Source organism: Balaenoptera physalus, assembly GCF_965194825.1.
Source record: "Balaenoptera physalus genome assembly, chromosome: 21".
NCBI lineage: Eukaryota > Metazoa > Chordata > Mammalia > Artiodactyla > Balaenopteridae > Balaenoptera > Balaenoptera physalus.
In genome coordinates this window covers 44,692,515-44,708,066 of record NC_138902.1, presented here as the reverse complement: position 1 = coordinate 44,708,066, position 15,552 = coordinate 44,692,515, and the positions used below count along the sequence as shown (strand labels likewise).

At 37.7% G+C, this 15,552-nt stretch overlaps 1 protein-coding gene and 1 long non-coding RNA gene across 9 annotated transcripts in view; one reads left to right on the top strand and one right to left on the bottom strand.

The window, feature by feature from the left end:
* LOC309651415 overlaps positions 1-8,804 on the top strand; it is a 375,253-nt gene extending 366,449 nt beyond the window's left edge. The window contains exon 2 of the long non-coding RNA XR_014258110.1: positions 582-8,804. This is a non-coding gene — a long non-coding RNA (uncharacterized lncRNA). The remainder of the gene's footprint in view (positions 1-581) is intronic.
* Positions 1-15,552, bottom strand: part of TENM3 (teneurin transmembrane protein 3) — a 2,405,282-nt gene that overhangs the window by 196,025 nt on the left and 2,193,705 nt on the right. The window lies entirely within an intron of this gene.

Below are 15,552 nucleotides of genomic sequence, written 5' to 3'. Positions count from 1 at the left end.
AAGCTTATTAAACTATTACGCTATGTGCTCAATATACATTATTTAATCTCATAGCCACCTTAAACTGTCAGTATTTATTCCTATTTCACAAGCGGGGGGGGGGAAGTTCTGAGAAATTGAGAACTCTGGCATGGTCACAGAATATGACTCCAAAGCTTTTCATACTAATTTACACGGGAATAATTATTTGTCAGTTTTGTTTCAGGCATATTGTCAAGAAGAAAATGAAGAGGAAATGTTAGCTTTAAAACAGGTCTGTAGAAACTCATTATTAAATGGAAAAAACACTTGCTTTATTCTGAGTGTGGGGTTGGAGAGCCACCCAGTAAAGACTGGTGTAGAGACCAAAACCCAGCAGCAAAAACAGAAGCATTCTTTCTTAATAAGGAAACTATGCTGCATTTTAAATGGGGAACATAGATGAAAAAATAATTTGGGTGTTATTTTCAGTTTTATAAAGAGTTTAACATTTTTTAGTATGTAGGCAGTGTTTTGTCTCCTTTTTAAATTTTCTGAAGCCAGTTTATCTCTTTCATGCTAAGAAACAAAAATATATTAGGTTTAAAAAAAATCTCTAAAAGAAATGATTAAAAAGAATACAAGATCCTAGATACTATTGTTTTTCCTTCCTGCCCTTATACTATAACTTGGGGTTGGCAGGTTATTTTTACAAACTCACAATAGTTGCTAATGTAAGCATACGGTGTTTTTTCTAACATCTTTAACGGATTATTAGAGTTATCAAATCAAACAGTACTACAAAGCACAATCCCGTAGGCTCATCTTTGATTATCACCACAATTTACCGAAAAATATTTGAGACAGCATTATTAAAAGTTAATGGCCTTCTGGTTTATAAAGAACTGTTATCTCTTTAATTTCTTGCTTTGATCATATACTGCCATGTTTCTATTTTTGTGAGGGCATCAAAATAGGGTCAAACAATTTTACGTATTATATTCGAAACAAAATAGTATCTGCTTCCCATTATAACTTCTTACTTCTTTCCTGTTATCTTAAAATAATGGATAATTTTGATTTTTCACTGAATGCATGATCCAAAAACCGAGTATGAGAACAGAATACAAGTATGGTTTATATTAACATGTTTAGTAATCGGCGTTTTGCATGTCAATGCGATTAGAGGTAGCACACTTTAAATACGTAATTTGACTTAAAAAGCACCCACCAAAATCCAGTGAGAAAGACAGATGCAATTAAATGATTATTCAAGCAAAGTAGCAGATATTCTAACAAAGAATACTAATTAACTTTCAAACAATGAGTATTGTGAAATCCAAGTTATACACTGCACATTACTGCATATGTCAAAATGGAAAGTGACCGCAGAGCCACTCTTTAAATTCAAAAATGTACCACCCATAATTAGCAATCAAAGTGGAATCATGAAGTGTAGCCGTAAACATTTTGCCCTGGCGCTGGGTTAAGGCAGGTAAGTTGGCTGAAGAGGCGGTGATGTCTGCCCTGCCCCCCTTCATGCTTGTTGCTCACAAAGACGAGAAGAATGAAAACACTTTCTGATTTCAAGGCAAGTCAGAAATACGAAGATTTATAACCGGGCAGATCTAATGCAGCTGTCACAAAGGGAAGTTACACTCACAATGAAGCGCTCACATCATGATCTAGTGTTTATCCTAATTGGGAAAAAAAAAAATTCTTTGGGAAGAACCCTGCAAATGTTGTTGGGAGAAGAGACTCACAATAAAAGAGGAAGGGGAAGAAAAAAGAGAGCTCGGGAGGGTTATTTCTTCAAAGAATTACAGCTGAGGTCACAGATAATGCGGTGCACCAGAAGACAGTGAATTTAGGACAGCACCTTCCTTTAAGTGCTTTATTCCTCTTTCATTTAGAATGGAGAAAAGAGTCAGAACAAGACAAAAGACAGCAAAAGAACCAAACTTCCAAAATAGCATTACACGACATTATTAATAGTGTCGCACGAAAGAGAAATGACAGCTCTCAAAAGAGTACTTTTGTCTCTACTTACTTTAATTAAACTCCCTAAGCTTTAAAGTGAAGTTGAACCTTTTTTTTTTTTTAAACAGAAAAATACATCCAGGCTGATTAAGATTTGATTTCTGTCCCCTAATGGTTCTCAAGCATCGTTAGATCCTGTTTAAAGCCACAGAAACAGCCACAGCAAAAACAAACCGCAACAGCATGCAATTTTCTCGAAAGAACCAAGATTTCATCCTCTGCCCCTCTGCCTTTTCACAGGTAAATTAGCTCCCAGTGTGCCTCTTCCTTTGCAGCAGGCACCGATTCATTAAATGTGAAATGAGAATTGCAACAAAATTATACTAGTATGAATGTTTCAATTAACTTACTTTATGCCGGAGTACCCTAACAATCTTGCTTTAAAATAAACTAATGTGATTTTAAAAGATCAGGGTAAAAGTATGATCCACGAAAATGAGTCTTGATGGCACATTCTTATTGGGGGAAAAAAGTTTTCAAATCTGTGGATACAGCTGAAAAAAATCCATTGTAGCCAACGTAATGTCATTATTCTTATTCCAAAACACCTTAAAGGAAACCTATTTCTTTTCTTTTTTAACTTTTTATTTTATATTGGAGTATAGTTGATTAACAATGTTGTGTTAGTTTCAGGTGTACAGAAAAGTGATTCAGTTATACATATACATGTATCTATTCCTTTTCAAATTCTTGGGATTGACATGTACACACTGCTATATTTAAAGTGGATAACAAACAAGGACCTACTATATAGCACAGGGAACTCTGCTCAATATTATATATTAACAACCTAAATGTGAAAAGAATTTGAATTTGGAAAACCTATGTCTTGCCTTCTCAACACGCATTGTTAATCTGCCCAAAACTAGGTTCATCCTTCTCCTTCTATATACCTTGCCCAGCCCAAATCCCCTTTCTCAACCTTTCCATTCTTCCACTGAAATCACCATTTTCTCCTCGAAAATTTGGTGATAGTTTTGACACTTAGTTTATACTTAATCATCAAGTTGGTTGTTAGTTCATTCAATCTGTAACTTGGTTTTGTATTTTCCCCTGGATCGCCATTGCGTCACCCTACCTAGACCCTTATTATCACCCTTCCTCTCTACCTCTCAGTTATTCGATAAAAACCCTTGCCTGTTGACTAGGTATAAGCCCTGTGAAAACCTCTGCGCTGACATCTCTGCCTACTGACTCTCTCCACTACAGGCTCTCCTGCGTACAACTGACAGCTTCATTTTCATAAATTTATTCTTTCTTGAACCAAGAATGGTTCGCTGCTGCCAAGTCACAAGTCCACACTTTATTCACCCAGTAATGTTCAAGGACTGTGGAGATACAGAAGGAGAAGATAAGTTTATTGGCCTAAAGGAGTTGATGCATTTTTTCGATGCAGCTAGAACACAAATCTCAGGCGAGTGCAACAAACAAAAATACATTCAAACTGTATGAGGAAACGGAAGAAGGAAATATTTGCTTCGTGCAGGCGTTAGTTTGGAAGGCTTCAGACTAACCCCTTCAAACCAAAGGGTAGGCTAACCTTTAGCTAAACTTGAAGGGAGAAGCAAAGATTTAGGAAAGTCAAGGTGTGGGTCACAAGGAAGCCTGCAGAGATCAGTAGTGACACGGGTTTGGAAAGCAAGTAAGAGAGAGAGTTCTGGATAGACAAAGTGGCGGCAATTGATGGCTTTAAGTCCAAGTGGGAGAATTTGTACTTGATTTGGGAAGCCATGCAGAGGTCTCTTGGAAGGGAGAGAAGAGAGGCCAGAGGAAGATTAACCTGTGTGCTCTTCCAAGGTGCAAGGACCTTGTGGCAGCAAGCTGGCTGTGAAGTGATGGCCATCTTTTTACGTCTGGAGCTGAGCAGACTCATTGGTAATGGTCATTCATTCACTCCACACGTATTTATTGAGCACCTACCATTGCATGAGGGATACATCAGTTAAAAAAATACAGAATTAGGTTTTAGCCATGTTGATAATGGTTTAGAAATGTTTACATGTTAGGATATTTTGGTGAGATATAGATTGTTGAGAAACTGTGAAGATAGTTGAAACTGGAAAAAACAAGTGCTATTATTTATGTGCATGATAACCATAGCTATTGATGTTAATACAAAATATATTCCCCAAATTTATATTTATATTTATATTCTCTTCCAGATTCACTAAATTTTCTATGTTGTTAACATCATAGATCCACTTGATGGTGACTCCACTGCTATTTCTGAAATTAACTCTTACAGTTTCCTATGTAACTTACTGAATGGTAAGAAATTCCCTTTAGATATTCATTCCTTCATTATAGCAATACTCCAGAAGGGGGTCTTCACTGAAACTCTTAGTATGTTTAGAAAGGCCTCTTGGGCTGTTATCCTACCCAATTCCAAGGAGTAAGAGACATTCACCTCCCTCCTTCCTCCCTCCCTCCCTCCCTACTTCCACACATACGCAATAAACTCCTACAATATTTCAGGTACATGCCTGGTACTAGTAGTTCGATGATGAGTTAAGTACTTTTCTGCCCTTTTGGAGCTTCCACTGTGTCTGACTCCAAAGTATTTTTTCCTACTATACTATACTGCCCTCCTACTCTTGAGTATACAAACATGCAAAGAGATGAAATGTTATCTGGTAAATAAGAGATGAAATAGCCTCAATTCTGAAAGGTTCACACAAGGCTTTTCTGATAATATAATGCTTGAGTTGTCTCGAGCAACGCAAATTTCAGGCAAAGAAGCCTCCGGGAAACTGGAAAAAATGCAAAAGCACGGAGGTGAGATGCAGCAGAGTGAAGCAATAGTTCAGCTCAGCTAGAGCATAAAGGGTGGGGGTGGACGTTGGGATAGGGCAGGAGGACAGCAAATGAGACAGAAAATGAAGTGGGAAGGATAGGGAGGAAAAAGATTTTGATGGGCTTTGCCTTCTGTACTGACTACAGAAATTTGCATATTGTTGTATTAGCAACAGGGAGCTGTTGAATGGTTTTAAGCAAATGAATGACAAGGCCAGAGATGGATTAATGAAGATTATTCTGGCAGCAGCTTGGAGGATAGCTGTGGAGTGTGGTAGCTGAGTGGTAGGTGATGAGAGTTAGTATGTATCTGCCGTAAATATCTGTATTGAGTACATAAACGAAAGCCCTGGAAACGCGGATAAAGATGCAGGGTCAGATTCAAGAGATAATTAAGAGGTAGAATGAACTGATTACCTTTAGCAACACATTAAATGAAGGGCAGGGTAAAAGAGAGGGACGTGCATAGAATTTTCAAAATATTTTCAGCAATATCTTTCATCTTTTAAAATTACTTAAAAATCACAAGATTTCACCATATTAACCTTATTTGGCTCTAACCACGCTAATCATTCTGGAAACCCACACAGGACTGGCCTATGTTTCTGTTAAACTGTGGTTATTGAAACATTTCTTTTTTACACACCAGTGCCTGGTACTGCTTGTATTGCCTCTTTTAAATTGCAAAGTCTGTCTCTGGAACACTCCACAGCACCCAGTGAAACTTAATACACATGTCTTTCTAAAGCAAATTCTTTTCTTTTTTTTAATCCCACATTCAAGGTATTTTTCCACACAAGCTACTCACATTAAAAACAGATGAAGAAGCAGAAGGAAAAAGAAAGAGACTGGGAGAAAGAATTTGGTATTGACGGGAAACTGAAACTGAATGTTTAAAACTATGCTCAGGATGTGGAGGGATGGGGAGAAAGCAAAGTTAACCCAAAACCCTACAGAGTAAATGTAAAATCTACTGAACAAATACCTTGTATGGTGGATTTTCTGAACACTGCCTGAAACATACGCCTGAGTGCACGCTGACTTCGTTCTGCGCACAGTAATGCTTCACCACACTCTGAAAGGGAGAGTAACGGAACCCAGCCTAAACTCTTCCACAGGAAGTTCAACTCCTGGCCAGGAGAGAGAAACAGAAGCAAAAGGAAAGAAAATGGCTATTTTTCAGCTTAGAACCTTACTCTTTTAACTGTTTACTATTCGTGTTTAGAGATGCGAATTTTAGGAGAGAAAGTTCATGTTGTTTCTTCCTTTTATATAGTGCTCTGTCTAAAAAGGATTTCTTACTTTCTTAAGACAAGTAAATTTATTTTGATTTCCCAATATCAAGAAACATGATACTGGACTCCCCTGGTGGCGCAGTAGTTAGGAATCTGCCGGTCATCGCAGGGGACACGGGTTCGAGCCCTGGTCCGGGAAGGTCCCGCCTGCCGCGGAGCAACTAAGCCCGTGTGCCACAACTACTGAGCCTGCGCTCTAGAGCCCGAGAGCCACAACTACTGAGCCCACGTGCCACAACTACTGAAGCCCACATGCCTAGAGCCTGTGCTCCGCAACGAGAAGCCACCGCAATGAGAAGCCCGTGTACTGCAAGGAAGAGTAGCCCCCGCTCGCCGCAACTAGAGAAAGCCCGCACGCAGCAACGAAGACCCAACGCAGACAAAAATAATAAATAAAATAAATTTACTAAAAAAAGAAACATTATACCAAAGCAATGCTTTGCAGAATATTTAAAATAAATGAAAGTGTATATGTATACTTTACATATAAATACTTATGCAAATTAAGAAAATTATAAAGACAGAGATCAGCTTCAAATTACAGCGTTACATAAAATAAAAGAGACTCACAGATATAGAGAACAAACTAGTGGTTACCAGTGGGGAGAGGCAAGATAGGGGTAGGAGATTAAGAGGTACAAACTACTACGTATAAAATAAGCAACAGGATATATTGTACAGCACAGGGAAATATAACCATTATTTTGTTATAACTTTAAACGGAGTATAAGCTATAAAAATACTGAATCACTATGTTGTAGCCCACACTAATATTATAAATCAACTACTCTTCAATAAAAAATTAAAATAAAAAAAAAGAGCAAAAAAAATTAATAAATATATAATTAGCTTTTGTTACCATTTTTTTTCCTGGAAGGGAGCAACAGATAGAATATTAAAAACTTGTGTCTCTTTAAACCTGAGATCTGCAGAAAGCAAGTGTGCTGTGCCCTTTTCTATAAATAAAGTTTCAAAGGAACACAGCCACACCCACTCGTTTACATTTGACTGCTTTTTTACCACAGCAATGGATTAGCACCTCCAGCCCCCATAAAAGCCTCAAATATTTACCATCTGGCCCTCTAAGAAAAAGTTTGCCAATCAGTTTTCTTTTGTTTTGTTTTCTGGTAACTGAAAATTTTATTGAGACAATTGTAGATTCCCATGCAGCTTTAAGAAACAATATAGAGGTGATCCATGTACCCTTTACTCAGTTTCCCCCAGTGATGACATCGTCCAAAATACATTCAGCTTTCTTAGTCAGACTTCCCCAGTTTTATTTGTGTTCCTGGTTGTGTGTGTGTGTGTGTGTGTGTGTGTGTGTGTGTGTTCAATATGATTTTACTACATGTTTATGTTGACCAGTTTTAAACATAAACTTGTTTCCTCAATAATGAGGGATTTTTCTTATCATTTGTTTAGAAGGTAAAAATTGCAGTTCTAAAACCAAATATTATAAAGTTCATGTTAGTGTCAAGTTTGGCAGAAGTTGGGGAGATAACATGGGGTAAAGACAGCCAGATTTAGGGCCTATCTGTAAAGTCATTTAAAAAAAGGAAACATATGCTCTGTGTCTGTGAACAGAATAAACCGTTTTACCATCTGCAATTGCACTGTGAAGATTCTCCTTTCTGAAACAAGTTTTATGGAGAAGCTTACTTTCTTACTACCAAATCTTGTGGGAAGGGAGGGTTACCAGGGCAGTGGCAGGTAGAGAAAGAGAAAAAGGAAGAAAAAATGTAACCAAATTTAGGTGTATTAATAGTTGTTTGTCACTTAAAATTAAAGTTTTATCTATATGAGTCATTTGAAATTATTATCAGAAAGGCAAAAATAATATATTTTACTATGCGTTTGAGTTAAAATACATAATAGCATCTATAAATGGCTCAATGAAATGCTTCAGCATTTTAAATAATTCTTTATAGAGTGGCTCGGGAGAATTCACTTGCTTAAAGATGCTTCCTTCATTTCTAAAGCAAGGAACTAATAAAGCAGAAGTTTCATAAATACAATTTAGTTGAGAAAGCAATAAATAAATGCATGAAGTAATGCATACCAAATGAAAACAATCCCTAAGTAAATCCTTCCTGTAAGTACCCTCTCTGGAATAAAATGGAGAATAAATTAATGAATAAATAAATAATAAATAATAAAGCTGTGGTAAATTGCAATTCTGAAAAGAATAGAAATCTACATGTTACAAGAATCAATTTGACATGACAAGTCATTTTGAAAGACTGATAAAAGGCATACGGAAGAATGTAAATTTCTAGCCTCACATAACCAAACTGAACTGTCAAGTTTGTTGTAATAAAAAATTATGGGGCTTTGTATAAATTGTGAGAAAGCATTTCAAGTCATAAATGGAGAAGGAAGCATGTTCAAAACTAAGTCTGTTTGTGAATTAAAATACTTTTCTGTGCTTGAAATGAAGTGGAAAATATATTGAGCTAAAGGTCCTTAAGAAGAATTCATTTTAGTTATTTTATTGTAGTTAATCTATTTTTATTACTGAAAAACAAGATGTTTTCAGCTCTAAAAAATACGGAGTAAAAAATAATGACAAATGTGAAAAGAGTCTCTGCTTAAGTACAATCATTTCAATGATATGTGAAATATGAATCTCAATATTTTTCCTTATTAATAAATAAAACATTATAAGATTTGGGACTATCTGGAAGTAAACTATAAATAAACTTTCTTTTAAATATTAAATCACACAAACAATTCAATTCTGATATAAAGCTTCAGCACTCCTTTTCCTCTGTTTCTCTAATACCCATCTCAAATCCTTGAGAAAAATCTTCAGAAATTTTAACAAATACACTGTGTTGAAGTCATAAATATTTATGGTATTCATTCAATATGGGAAACTAGGTTAAAACACAAATATACTGGATTTTCACTATTTCTTTTCTCTTTTATTATATCCCTGTTTCTTTTTACAAACAATTGTTTCTGATGGTGTCAAACAAAACTTCATCATTACTGTATTATTGTGATGCTCTCCTAAAAATATTATCGAGAGACTTGATTCCCATGTCAAAAAGCTTACTTAAACCTTTATTCAGAGGCATATGCTTGAAAACTTGTCAAAACGCTTTACAGAAATTTCTTCAAAATTAATATTTTAAATTGATTTGATACATTTATGTTGTAAAAATCAGAAAAGTGTTTAGTTCATATGTGTAACACACATTATTGGCTATACAGTTGACCCCTGAACAACAGGTCTGAACCACTTGGGTCCACTTATACGTATATATTTTCCAACAGTAAATACTACAGTACTACACGGTCAGTGGTTGTTGAATCCGCGGATGTGGAGGAACTGCAGACACAGACCATAAATTACACTCGGACTAACCCCCCCCCACCACCTTGTGCAAGGGTCAACGGTATTCCAAAACATCTCATCATTCAGGTGAGTCTTCCCACTCGACTCTCGACAGTACGGAGGTACACAAACTAAGCAATGTCTTTGGAGTCTGGTCAACTTGGGCTTGAGGCTCTGAGTCTCATTTTTCTAATGTAGAAAATGTGGACTAATAGCTACTACCTCTTGAGGTTCAAGAAGAATGAAATTCAATGAAGTAATACGTGGCACAATTTGTAACTGATAGAGGATTATCAGTAAATGATAGTTTTTTTAAAAAAATGACTGACTTAAGCAGAATCAGCAAAGCCATGCCTTAGAACAGAGCTGGACTATATGAAGCCCTCATGACTTCCCTTCCCATCCCCGTGTGCCCACCCTAGGTCTGTGACCTTAACAGCTACTATTAATATATATGGCACCCTTGGGCAACAATAAGGCCCTACAGACTTCTCAAAATCCTGAATCAGGCAGTTACCAGCAATGAGTTTAAGTTAGTACGTCAATGTAAGTCTCTTGATCAAACCTAGGGCAACTGTTTCTACATCTTAAAGCCACTTAAATAAGTTTCTTGAACCTGAATACTTCTAATTTTGTTTTTTCTACTTAGTTCTAAATAGAAGTGATTGAAATATCAGTTTGAAACACCAATTTGGTAAAATTTAGGAAGAGAGAGGTCACTGAAAATAGGTACACCCATCTGAAAATAAGTAAGGTTTCTCAACATTGACAATGTCATTAAGGTCAACTCTATTGTTGGATTTATTCACGGGCATTGTGATTCTGAAGATACTAATTTACTAATTAAACGCAGACCTGTGCCCAACATTACCTATATAGTGCTGTAATAAGTGACTCAGTGCACTAAAGTATTGTACTGCTGTCTTTGGCATTTAAATATATGCTCCTCCAGACTGACAGCTACTTATGTGTGGCTGAAAAGACCAATTGGATAGATAAACAAACTGTCTTTACAACAATGTTCTCCTTTTAAGACTAATCTTTGGTTTATGGCTGTTTATAAAATATGCTGTTGTGTGCAAGTCTGCCGCTCACTCCACAGTCCAGAGTCTTTGTTTTAAAATGGGTCATATAAAAAATAAAATAATAAAAAAAATAAATAAAATGGGTCATATCATTCCCAGTTGCTGTGTGCCAGAACGATCTTTGGTTTTGGTTTCATAGCAATTTATAATGATGTCATACTGTTTGAAATTTTGCAGTCTTGTGTGTTAATTATATACATCAGAAGAAAACACTCATTCTTAAAATGCTCATACCGATGGTTTCTTATATGGTCACTTTTCAGTGGAAATTTACATTGTCTGAAACATAGATCGTATCACCAAAATATGTCAATATTACCAGGAAAATCCAACCCAAATAACTAGAATTCTCAGTTAGCTGGAATTTTTCCTATCCTTCAAATTTTAAAAGAGAAGAAAATGCAAAGAAAACAAAGTATGATTTCTAAATATTAAAAAAAACCATATATAGGACCTGTCCTTGTTATAATACAGATTCATCTTCACAGCCTTTATATCTCTAAGATAGGAAACACAACAATAGTTACTACTTATTTAGCGTTTACTACAGGCGCTCTCCTTTACACATATTTATTTGGAGCTGTTTGTACAAAATGGCACAGATTTTGTAATCTTGCGCTTACTTAAGAACCATTCGCCTCCAAACGAATCCTGCCATTTCTGATTATCGTATTTCTGGTTAGTCTGTCAGCTCTTATAGCAAACTATAACCACGGTATACAGCATTCTCGCAATGTGACTCAGAATGAGCACATCCGTCACTACTTATAGAACCCGAACTGTCATCTGTTCACTGGCCCTTCCCAAAGTTTTAAATCATTTAGAACCACCACTGGTATGGGTCTAAATCCTAGTTCTACTACTTTCTAGTTGACTGATCTTTGACAAAGTTAGTAACCTCTCTGGGTCTTAATTTCTTTCATGTTTGCAGACATTAAAATCAAGTGCCTGAAACTCAGGATGTGGTATTACCCTCTTTCTTCCTAAACCCCTAACAAATCTGCTTCTTTTTTCCTGTGTTTTCTCTAAGGTGGTACATGGCATCCCATCCCAAACAATATTATCCAAATTAGACACTTTAGAGCAATCTCTGATGTGTCTCGCTCCATAATCCTTGCCCCGCCGAATGCAATTACTAACCTAGGCCAGTCATTTCTATCCTAAGAAATACCTCTTGAGTTTTAACGCTCCTTTTCCCTCCTGCCGTTGTACTTGTCCAGGACTTCACTATCTTTTGCCTCGACTATGGCAATTAGTTTAACTTCTCTCCATGCTTCAAGTCTAGCACTGTCCAAAGAAATATCATGTGAGTTATATATATTAAATATACATAATTAAAAACTTTCTAGTAATCAAATTAAAGAAAGCAAAAAGAAACAAGTGGAGTTAATTTTAATAATACACTCTATTCAACGCCATATATTCTACCTGCACTTTCTCTGTCTACTAAGTTGCCACTTTACTCTTCGAGGCAAAGTTCAAACCTCACCTCTCCTGAGAAGAGTTCCAGAAAGACACAAATACCCTAGGCTCCAATTTTCTCCCTGACTTCCTCACTAGCAGTTATCAAATTTCCTCGCCCTTCATCACAAAACCATGCTGACTGCTTCCACAGCAGCTTGGTCACACCGCCTGCTTGAGCTGGGCCCTCACTTCCGCTCACCAATACTTTTGTTTTCTCTTGTTAATTTCCTGTCCCATTCCTTAAAGTGGCTGCTCTAAGCTTCTTCTAATCTTCCACTCAAATCACTCAGGCATGAAGCTCAGGAAATGACTGAGGTGTCTTACTTTTCTAAGATTTGAGCCATGGCATTTGAGTTCTCGCATTTTCCCTCCTGTTTATCTCAGAATCTCGCAATATACGCTCAGACGTTTTTATTAGGGATGTTTCTATTGAGGTATAATTAACACACAATAAGGTGCCCAGATCTTAAGTGTTCAGTTCCATGAGTTTGGCAATTGTGTACACCCATCTACCATCACCCAAAACAAGATATATTTAAGTATGTGATTTTTTTTTTGGTGAGGCTTAAACAACAGAAGCTTATTTTCTCATAGTTAGGCTAGAAGTCCAAAATCATGGTGTCAGCAGGACTGATTTTTTCTGAGGGCCTCTCTCCTTGGCTTGGCTTATAGATGGCTATCTTTTTCTGGGTGCACAAGATAGTAAACATTTTCTTCACCCAGGAAGCTTCCTTGGGCCCCTTTCCAGATAATTCTCTTCCTCTTCCCCTACCCCTCCACCCTAGGCAGCCATTCTCTGATGTCTGGCATCATATATATATTTTGTGTGTGTTCTTGGGTTTTATATGTTTGTGTAATGGGAATCATACAGTATGTTCTCTGTCACATCTGGCTTCTTTTGCTTAATGGGATGTTTCTGAGATGCATTTAAAGTGTCGTGAATAGCAGTGGTTTATTCTTTTTTATACCATTAACCAATTCTGTTGATGGACCTTAAAGCTGCTTCCAATTTTAGGTTTTTATGAATGAGGCTGCATATAAATATTTTTGTATGAGTCTTTTTTAACATATGTTTTCATCTCTTTTTGGTTAAGTATCTAAGGGTGCAATTACTGGGTCATAGGCCAGACGTTTAGCTTTAGAAGCAGCCATCGAACAGTTCTCCGAGGTGTTTGGACGAAACTAGCTCCTCACCAGCAGTGCATGAGAGCTCCAGCATTACCTTCTTCCCGCTATTTGGTGTTGTTAGTGTCTGATTTTAGTCGGGGCTGGAGGGTACGGGTCCTCGGACTTTCTTGATCTTCTTAAGCCCCTCCCCAGTTTCAAAGAAAAGGCTGCCCTGCTCGTTCCCACTCTTCTTATTCTGGATCTAAGCTTCTTCAGCCCCCTTGCAGTCCCCTCTTTGTTCATTATTCCCACTCCTCTGCAGCTCCCGGTGCTCTTCTTCCCTGGATCCTTGCCTCCCAACTCCCCGTGCTGAGCTTAAAATACGGTGATGAGTAAGGAAGAGCCCAATCCAGGTGATCAGTTATGGGGTGCTATTGCAACGACCCAGGTGAGAAACGAGGGTGGCTTATATGAGTGCAATGTGGTACACGTGATGAAAAGTGGTAAATTCGGAACATCGTTTGAAGGTAGAGCTGACACGATTTGCTGATGGATTAGGTGCACGTGTCTCCCATAACTGCATCTACAGCCCTATTGTCTTTTCAAGCACTATTGTTTACTTCTAAAACTCAACAAGACAACACTGAATTCATATCATTCCCTTAAAACCAATTCTCCAACATCACTAGTTCTTTTGATTCAATTCATTCTCTCAAGAAATATTTTTGAGTCGTTCCTATGTATGTGTCAGGCACCGTTCTGGGCATTTGGGTTACCTCTGTGAACAAAAGAGAGTAAACCTCTGTCTTTTTGAGGATTCCATTCTTTTGTGGGAAGACAGCAAATCATAAATATAATTGCAAGGTAAAGCATATGGTAACTTAGAAGGCAATAAGTGCTTTAGAAAAAAAAGAGTAAGGTACGGTAAGGATGTCAGGGTAGCCTCATCGAGCAAAGACTGAATGAAGGAGATGAGAGTTCAACAGGGAGAAATCCAGCTGAAGTGTTCCAAAGAAGGACTACCTAGTACAGAGGCATGCCTGGTATACTCCAGGACCAGAAAGGAGGGTCAACGTGCCCAGAGTGGTACAGCCACACGGGAAGCGGAGCAGGAGAGGTCAGTGACAGCACGAGCCAGACCACTTGGGACAGTGTAAGCCATTATCAAGATGGGCCTTTACTCTGAGAGAAAGAGGGAGCTGGTGGAGCGTTTTGAGGCGATAAGTGACATAGTCCAAGTTACATTTTAAAAGAATCACTCCGGCCACCGTCTTGATTACAGATAGGGAGGTGGTGTCAAGGGACCCCCTGCAGATAGAATCTTCTGCAGGATCCCGGTGAGAGATGATGGCGACTAACACCTTAGCCGTAGAGACGATAGGAGATTGTTGGATTCTGATCCTCGTTTGACTATAGAGCCAACCTACTCAAACTTTAACTTACAAGTCATTCCATCACACAAAAAGGGAAAAAATTCTTTAAAAGCAACCTCCACTTTAAGCTCTACTACCAAAAATTAGATTTTAAGGACACAGACTAGATTGTGTCTCTTATACTTACCTCTTTATTTAAAAGTTATTATTTTATTTCCCTTCCCACATACCCTTTGTGGTATGAAGTAAGGTATGCTTTATTTCTCTTATACATCTTTAGGGGAAAAAACACCCCTTTCCTCACGGTAAAGAAGAATATGGTCTTTCTAGGTCTTAAAATATGTCACAATATATACCAATAAATTTAATTTTGAAAGTAGTGAAATATGATAGAAAAGAAGTGTCCAGGTAAGCAGTTTACTGTACGTCGGCTATAAAGGGAGTTCAAAAAAATTTTTGACATCCACTATTTTAGAAAAACGGCTTTAGATCCAAAATTTGGTAACTGTGCAGACATGAGAGCGTATTCCAGACAGAATATGTCATCTTTGTCACTCTACGTTGATGGTCAATGGATAGGCTACCTACACACGGACAGCACCCCCTTGGCCGAGTTCAAGGGCTCACGGGCTCGCTGTACAGTCTGCCAGTTTGACTCAGTACATTACGGTCTGGGAGGAGGAAACAATAAACACAACACCAGCATGATCATTCAGTGCTGTGATCTATTTGGAAGTAGTGGAGATGCGATTTTCATCTTCAATCATTCACACGATGTTTCCCGGAAGGGCCAACGTTCTCTGCATTGGCTTCATTTTGGTCATTTCCTGAGCTGGGTGTTATGCCAGGTTAAGACTTTATTCCATGGTTACGAAAAGTCAGGAAGCACAACAACAGTGAGAAAACCTTCCACGTAATTAAAGCCTTTGATTGGGACGCACAACTCAGGGCAAACGTGTCTCTGACAAAGCGAGCAAATCACGTTGCAGACAGAGAATCTGTCCACTTCCCTGAATTTGTTTTTCACTGACTCCAGAGATCATATGGGCACTGAAACATCTCTGACTCAGCAACAGAGGTGACAAAAGCAATCATGT